This window comes from Cervus elaphus, chromosome 25, assembly GCF_910594005.1.
Source record: "Cervus elaphus chromosome 25, mCerEla1.1, whole genome shotgun sequence".
NCBI classification, from domain to species: Eukaryota; Metazoa; Chordata; class Mammalia; order Artiodactyla; family Cervidae; genus Cervus; species Cervus elaphus.
Window position 1 is genome coordinate 10,530,918 of NC_057839.1, and position 8,749 is coordinate 10,539,666.

General features: G+C 43.4%; 1 long non-coding RNA gene across 1 annotated transcript; it reads left to right on the top strand.

Annotated features, from left to right (window-relative positions):
- The first annotated feature begins 3,461 nt into the window (after nt 1–3,461).
- LOC122683729 lies at nt 3,462–4,981 on the top strand. The gene is made up of 3 exons (XR_006337800.1): nt 3,462–3,563; nt 4,546–4,668; nt 4,783–4,981. It is a non-coding gene; the product is annotated as an uncharacterized LOC122683729 (long non-coding RNA).
- The last annotated feature ends 3,768 nt before the right edge of the window (nt 4,982–8,749 follow it).

Below are 8,749 nucleotides of genomic sequence, written 5' to 3' on the forward strand. Positions count from 1 at the left end.
TTTGGTATTGGACATTGAGGCAGAGAGCTTAGGTAACTCGATCAAGATCACCCAGCTGGTAAAGACTAGAAACAGTCTTTTTAAAACACATATAAACTTTTTGTCTTGTTTTGGGAGATAGCCGATTAACAGCGTTGTGATAATTTCGGGTGGACAGCAAAGGGACTCAGCCACATATATATGTATCCGTCCTCCCTGGAACTCCCCTCCCACCCAGACTGCTACATATCATTAAGCAGAGTGCCGTGTGCTATGCCGTAGGTCCTTGTTGGTTATCCATGTTAAACATAGCAGTGTGCATATATGTCCATCCCAAACTCCCTAATTCTCTCTTCTCCCAATTCTCCCCCCCAGCAACCATGAGTTCAGAACCAGCTTTTCAGCCAGGCTGTGAGCTCTTCACCCGTGGGCTGGTTACCAACAGACGGACTTCTGGTGACAGGGACCCTCTTCTCTGTGCAGACGGCCCAGCTGTGGGCAGGTTTCTTCCAGTGCCTGCTCCTGACCTCCTACGGCCAGACACCCCGCTGCTCTGTTCCACTGCCTTACAGGCGCCTTCTGACCGCCACAGCCTCCATCCTGTTGTTTTCAGGCTGGACTCCTCCCAGCGGGGTGGGAGGACAAATCGTGAGCTCCAGAGTCTGCAGTTGGCGCTCCCCTGACATGTTAGTTGTGTCTGCAGCTCAGCTGGGAATCCTGCCTCTGGCTCGCAGAGTATCAGAACCACACTGCGGAGGAGAGGGAAGAAGGCATTGGGAAGGGGGTGTGAATCCCTTCTCCACTACAGATCAGCTCATCACCGTGAGAGAGTCTCTCGTCTTTACACTGGAGCTTACCGTGGGAAGAGAAGATCGACTAACCACTGGGAAAACACTTAGCATAGAACTTAGCACACAGTAGGCCATCAGTTGATCTCTGGTCCTTTCCTCTATGAAATATAGCTACTGAGAATAAAGAAGGGCCTATTTCAGTCAGAGGCCCTAGGAATTTTGTGCGTTTGCTTAGACCCCCAGAGGAGGAACTCTGGGTGTATGTGGGTTAGATGTGTGAGTGGGTAAGACTGTGCAGTGTATACACCAGACCACTTATAATGACGTGGCTCATATGTTTGAAAGCCAAGGATGTGTTCATACAAGGCCTGAGTATGTTTTTACAGCTCCACAAACCATTCATCCACCTCGGCAGGACTCTTTCAGTGCCAGTTTTAGATTTTTGATGCTTTCTCTTTTCTCCTAAAATAGTGATTTACATTGCAAAGCAGTTTCTGGCTTTGCCAGGCTTTGCAGTTGGTGCCTGGACTTCTTTTCTTTAACCATTTATTAAGGATAGGGGATCCAGCTTGGAGAGAGCCTGAATTCTATGAATTTTCTTAAAAAATTTGGCTCCAACCACTTTTTTGAGCATAAAAATGAAATAACTGGTTAAAAAAATATGTACATAAATTTATTTGTTAGGATCCCTGCAGAGACTTGGGCTTACCTGATGGTTCAGACAGTAAAGAGTCTGCCTGCAACGTGAGAAACAGTTTCGATCCCTGGGTTAGGAAGATCCCCTGGAGAAGGGAATGGCAACCCACCCCAGTATTCTTGCCTGGAGAATTCCATGGACAGAGGAGCCTTGTGGGCTACAGTCCACAGGGTTGCAAAGAGTTGGACACTACTGAGTGACTAATACACGCATACGCTGTTGAGACCTGGGGGGGAGCTTTGGGAATATAGGAACCTGGTGAACCCCAGGAAAACTGGCATGAGGAATCTCTGGGGCTCTTGAGGGAGGTCTGCTCCAGGTGGGAGCTTGGGTCTCGGTTGTCTCAGGGGGTTCCAGAAGTGGAGGCTCTTAATGCTGCTTTTGGCTGCCCAGAGAAAGTTAAATTTCATTCATTTCACAACTAATGTCTATCTGAACATGATGAATACACTGGAGGGAGAAAATTATGGCTTGATTTTTTTTTTTTGAAAAGTGATTAGAATTCCATCCAGTTCTGTTATAATGAAAACTGCTCTCGATAATTGGATCGAGGGTATATTTAACGTGCTCATCGCTTGCAGAATCAGGAGCTGCCAAGTTCGAGTCATATCACCTGATGTTTGTCATTAATAACGCCCCATTTTCCAGATGGCAAAATAGAAAGGTATTCTGAAAAATGCCTTGAGCTATCTGCAAATTCAAGGCTGACCTAGGGCTTGAAGCTTTTTGTTTTTACCTCTTGATGGCTTGTTTCTGAATTTATGTATTTATTTCACTGCTTTCTTCTCTCTGCTTATTTGGACGTGGAAGCCAGTGACTTGCCCACTGGTAGCCAGCAGGGCCAGCTTCCTGGGTGTGTGTGTCACACAGGGCCCTGCGTGCAGAAGGGCCCCACACTTCATTTCTGCTCTGGGTGGCTGTCCTGAAATTCTTAATACCTTAGAAACAAAAAGTGTGCAGAATGTTTTCATTTTCTACCAAGCTTTGCAAATTGTGTCTCTAGTCCTGATGGCCAGATTTAACCCTATTTATTTGCCTGGCTAGGTAATAGGCCCTTTCTTCCTTCCCTCCTTCTCCATCAGGTCACTTTTGTACCCCTCAGATGATGTAGATGGATGATGTAGATTCCTAGGAGATTTTGCCAACATGGGAACAACCAAGGGCTGTGAGTATACCATCTAGACTTGACCAAGAGGCAGAGTGTTCTCAAACTCAGACTCCAGGAAAACCTGGAACCTCGAGGATGGCCCGTGTGCCTGTCAGAGTGAACGTTAAAGGTGGCAGTGTCGCCCACGGCCGCAGGGATTTGTGTGGCCACTTAGCAAGGTGTGAGCATTGTCCTGAGATGGGACAGTTAGGGCATCGTTTTGAAAGTTAAAAGAAATTGGTCTGGATAGTAAGGCTGAGGAGGACTCAATATTGTGGTGAGTAAAGGTCTGTCTTTAAGGGACTTCCCTGGTGGTCCAGTGGTTAAGACTTTATGCTTCTAATGCATGGGGCATGGGTTCAATCCCTGGTCTGGGAACTAAGAGCCCACCTGCCATGAGGAGCAGCCAAAAAATTTAAAAAAAAGAAAGAAATCTGTCTTTAAGTTGTCTGAGCAGAAAGGAGACACGGATGCAGGCATCTGCTCCTTATTTGCCCATGTTGGCATTGTTGTTGTTCAGTTGCTGAGTCATGTCCAGCTCGGACACCCCCTGGACTGCAGCAGCTTAGCCTTTATTTAGTGAAGCCTGATATTCCTTCCTGCCGAAACAGAAGGAAAATTGCTCTGTTTCTCAAGCTACAACCATCTGGGGTGTTTTCTTTAGGGGCAGGGGTTTGAGTGGAATGTCAAGGCCAGTTTAGATTCCACAGCACTAGGAATCAAATTCCTGGTCAGTGTGTGAAGGTCAAGGACCCTGATCACGCAAGGTGCAAATGAACACATAAACAGAACTTGATGCAATGGGAGTCTGGGCCACAGTGAAATGGAGCGAACAGTGCTGTGTGTGCTCAGTTTGTGGAGCCTGTTGGAAGGGGCGAGTGGGGTGGGATTCTGCCGGTACCCTCTGGCTGGGCCTGCCCCAAGCCTGGCCTTTCTCTAAAGCACAAAGGTAAGGGGTGGGCTGGCTCACCGTCCTCAGACTGATTCTTTACCTTGGGTTCTACCCTAGGATTTCTCTGATTAGAAAAATAATTTTTCCCCCTAATTTTAAAGGTAAAAATTGGTCTTTGTGTAAAATCTTGGAAAATGAGAAAGAATGAGAAAGTTATTTAAAATCCCATAATTCAGGGATGATCAGGGTCCTCTTTTATTCCCAAAGTTTTTTTTTTCTTTGTAAAGGTATAAGTCTTTTGTTGCGTTGAAAGGATGATTTTATGTGCAAATGTCATAGGCTCACTAGTCTGTGTATGTTAACTGTCCTTAAGAGGGACTGTCTTTCTCAGGAATTCCTTGTAAAAACTATTTTGAGTTTCCTCCGACTGGATTTCTTTTTTCTTTTCTTTATTGTGATGGAAGAAGCTGTTTATGTGTTAGGTTTGGTCTAATTGAAACTGAGAACTGACTTAGCTAAAAATCCACCATCCTTTTTTTAGGAGGGAAATTATTATTCAAGTGTTCAAATAAAGTTTTAACTGCACAACCAGAACCTCTTAAGCTTGTAACCTTCCTGTGCTTGTCAAACTTAAAGGTGTCTGGGTTGTTGAGAGTTTCCTGTGTTTCTCTCATGCATGGATAAAGATCTCACAGGCCAGTCTTTGAGTGGCCAGAGGACTGGTGTTAGAGGGAGAAGTGATTTTCATATGGCATGTTGTTTTTTTTTTTCAGTTAAAAATCATTAAAGCCTTGTGTGTTTGTATGACTTGAAAGACAAGGGGCCCTATAGTTAACTTGAGAGTTAAATTATAACTTAGTACCATCTATGTGAAGACTTCTTAAAAAAAATGTCAATGCCAAAACTGAGGGGGTGAGATTCTTTCTCATTTATCTGCTCTTTCTACTTTCATCTGAAATCCCCTTCAAACTTTAATGAAAATGACTTGTTGTATGAACTCAAGTGAAAATGACTATTTGCTTTTTTTGTTTTGTTTTAGAGCTTTCAAAAGTTCAACTGAATTTATTCAATTTAATTCAACCAGTATTTCAGCATTAGAGGCAGCTACCTGGTGAGCTTGAGGAGAGGAGAGGAAGGGTAAGAAACCAAGAAGGCGGCACTGGTATGTACTCTAACTGGCTGGCAAAATGGAATCTTATTCCTAGACATAAATGATACATTCATTATTTATTATTCCTTCTAATCACAAAACTGCTTTTTCCTTTCTGTGACACAGATGATGATAAAAATAAGGCATGTGACTTCACTAGCTGTTTTCTCCGAAGCTGGGCCAGAGACTCCTCCTGGTCATCAGGTTGGGTATAATGTGCCATCACCCCAGATACCCTGGAGCAACATCCTGAGGTCTTCCTACTCATTTTGGGGTTCTGGAAGCCACATCCCAAGGACCTTGGTCAGTCAAAATGGGCCCCGGAGCATCTAGATTGGTTTTCTCCACCCACTACTTCCCCTGGGATTTCCCTAGAACTATCAGAGTACTTGCAGGCCCATGTGTATGGTTGACCCCTCTGGATACTGGTGTCTAGTTCTAGCCTGTGGATGCAGATAGAGAGCCCAGTGGACTGGCGGAGACCAAGTCTGCTGCTGCTCCTTGATGAGCCAGGAGGCTCTGGCCATGGCTCTAGGGTTCTGGTACTGTTGACTGTTTTGATTTCTTTGTCTGATGAATGAATGACCATGAAATTATCGCAGTGCAGAAGGTAGACCTCCTTTGGAAGTGCTGTTTTGTGTTGCGTAACATCCCTTTGTGTGATCATTTTTAATTCTAGGCAGACGTGAAATACAGACTAGAGAACTTACCCTGTTTAGATAATGTGTGAAGTCCATGTGGGTTAGTCCCTTAGGCCTTTCCAGCTAGAGCCCGGCATCCTTAGACCCTGTATCTTCCAGTAGCTCTCTCAGGTCACTCGTCTTCCTTAACAAAATCAATGTGTTCCCAAATATTGGAAATCAGCACAGGAGAACTGATTTTTGTCCAAGCAATTCTATTTTTATAGGCAAGAGAGGTGCTTTTCTTTTCTTTTTTTAATTGAGGTATAGTTGATTTACAATGTTGTTTTCATTTCTGGTATAAAGCAAAGTGATTCTGTTTTACACATTCTTTTTCATTATAGGTTATTATAAGATACTGAGTATAGTTTCTGTGCTATACAGTAGGACCCTGTTTATTTGATATATATACTGCTAATCCCAAACTCATAATTTATCGCCCTACCCTTTTGCCCCTTTGGTAACCATGTTTGTTTTCTATGTCTATAAGTCTGTTTCTGTTTTGTAAATAAGTTCATTTGTATCCTTTTTTAGATTCCACAGGTAAGTGATTTCATATGATACTTGTCTGTCTGACTTAATGCACCTGGTATGATAATCTCTAAGTCCATCCATGATGCTGTAAATGGCATTATTTCATTCTTTTTTATGGCTGAGTAGTATTCCATTTTATATGTATATCACATCTTCTTTATCCACTCATCTGTTGATGGACGCTTAGGTTGCTTGGCTATTGTAAATAGTGCTTTGAATGTTGGAGTGCATGTATCTTTTCAAATTAGAGTTTTCTCTGGATGTATGCCCAGGAGCGGGATTGCTGGATCTTATAGTAACTCTCTTTTTAGTTTTTTAAGGAGCCTCCATATTTTCCATAGTGGCTACACCAATTTATATTCCCAAGAGGATGCTTTTTTAAAAAAAAGACTAGGTTGTACATATTTTCTAAAGAAAGCATAAGCCTCCATTTATTTTATTTAAAATTTAGGCAACAGTTATCCATAAAAAATTAACTGGTGCTGCTTAGTTGTTCAGTTGTGTCAGACTCTTTGAGACCCTTTGGACTGTAGCCCGCCAGGCTCCTCTGTCCATTGGAGTTTTCAGGCAAGAATACTGGAGTGGGTTGCATTTCCTCCTCCAGGGGATCTTCCCGACCCAGGGATTGAACCTGTGTCTACTGGGTCTTCTGCATTGCAAGTGGATTCTTCACCCCTTGAGCCACTGAGGAAGCCATGTATCTGCTAATTATGTGTCTTTCTAAAAACAAACCCAAAGAGTTTTTTTTTTCTTTCTCTGCTGGGTCTTCGTTGCTGCTGGGGTTTTTCTCTAGTTTTGGTGAGCAGGGACTACTCTCTAGTTGCAGTGTGGGGGCTTCTCATTGCGGTGGCTGCTCTTGTTGCAGAGCACAGGCTCTAGGGAGCTTGGGTTGCAGTAACTGTGGCTCCTGGGCTCTAGAGAACAGGCTCAATAATTGTAGCATACAGGCTTAGTTGTCCCTTGGCACGTGGGATCTTCCCGGATCAGGATCGAACCTGTCCCTTCTGCATTGGCAGGAGGATTCTTTACCAGTGAGCCTTCAGGGAAGCCCCCAAAGAGTTCTTATATATGCCACATTTGCATCTTGAAAAGAGGATACTATTTACAATCATTTTTTGGTTGTTGTTTTGGTCCTCTGCTCCCTGGGCAGACTATTTTGCTGTGATTTTTGTGTGCGTTTTCTTCTAATGTTCCATTTTCAAATGGTAATCATTAATCCTTCCTCATGACCTCTCCCAGAATATAGTTCTCAAGGGCTGCTGCTCCAACAATGGTGGGGTGGGGCTCTAGGGGTAACCAGTGACCTAGGGTCATGTCCTGGGTCAAAAAAAGATGAAAGGTTAGACCAGTGGTCAGTCCCTAGGTCCTGGGAAAGGTAGATCTCCCCAGACTGGAAACTGAGATGAAAGAGTGTCCCTGCACAGCCCTGGGTGTGCTCAGACAGACAGGCCTTCCAGGTTCCCAGAAACCCCTTTGATTTGCGGCCCATTCCACATGATGTTTAGTAATAAACAGAGTTCAATGACCAGTCTAGACAAACAAATCACGGCTTCTGGCAAACCCTGGTTCTGATGACATGTTATGTCTTAGCAATGCGGGGAGGAAGGAGCCGGCTTTGAAACTCGAACTTCGTGCCTTTGTGAGCTAACAGAAAATACAGAGGCTGAGATGGGGACCCAGACAAACAGACCCCACTCTAGCCAAATGAGGAGGCATTCCCTGCTTTGTGGCTTGTAAATTTCCTGCTCTGTCTTCCTCCAGGCATTAGGAAGCTGCCCTGAACTGGAGTGAAATGTGAGACGTTTCCATATTAATATTTCTGAAGCTCTCGGGGTAGTCGCAACCACCTGCTTCTCCACGCCACCACCCCCCAGCAGCTGTCCTAAACAGTTTTCACTAGAGAGACACCATTTTTCTCTTTAAACAAAATATTTCATCAAAGTTGGGTCTTAATTGAGCCAGGAAGCCTTCCAAGCTATTTCATGTTCACTGGCCAGCTTTATCTGTCATTTGCAGGTGAAGAGAAATCTCATAACTTTCTCATTTACTTTGCTCCTTCCTCCTCCAACCTGTCAATGAAAGTAACAATGTCAAACCTTGCCAAGCTCTGTGTTATCAGCTCACAGGACACACAGTAAAATCCCATTTCTCTTGGGACAAAAACAGGAAAAATGCGAAGAAAGGACCGGCTCACTGAAATCCCTGTAAAATAATCCCAAGTGAAAATAGCAGCACTTTTTTGGGGGGGAGGTGGGGTGGGGTGGTGGTGCAGGGTGAAACATGTGCTTCTTATAAATACAGTCCAGGATGATAAACTGTGTATACAACAAAGAATGCTTAGAAAACGTGGCTGGTAGACTTCTTCTGTGAATGCATTTGGGCTGTTTTCATGTCGAAATAATTCATTTTCAGCATTTATCAAAGGAGGTTCTCTTACAATTATTTAAATACACTTTTCTTTGACGGAATTGAATTGTTGACTCCGTGTTAATGGTTCCTTGCAAATATTTACTGAATCTCTCTGTAAACTGTCCTCTAAATTAGACCAGAAGGTTCAAAACTCTGACTAACTCCCCTTTGGAATCCCGCCTTTTAAGGTAATCTCTCTTCTGCTATCTGTGCCAATTAACTGAGAGCATTTTAATAACAGGGAATAATAATTGCTGTTTGCTCATCATTGAGAGGAATTTCCCCCTGTGCATTTATTTTTAGGGAGACTATATTGTTATTTAGTGCAGGGTGATGCTGATAAAGACTTTAATTACTGTGTGAGAGATTTTGGTGGATGAAAAACAAGAATTTGCAGTATTTTATTCACATTTTGTAGAGAATTGAAAATTTTAAATTCTTTCAGTTGCTGAAAATGTTAGGACTGCTGC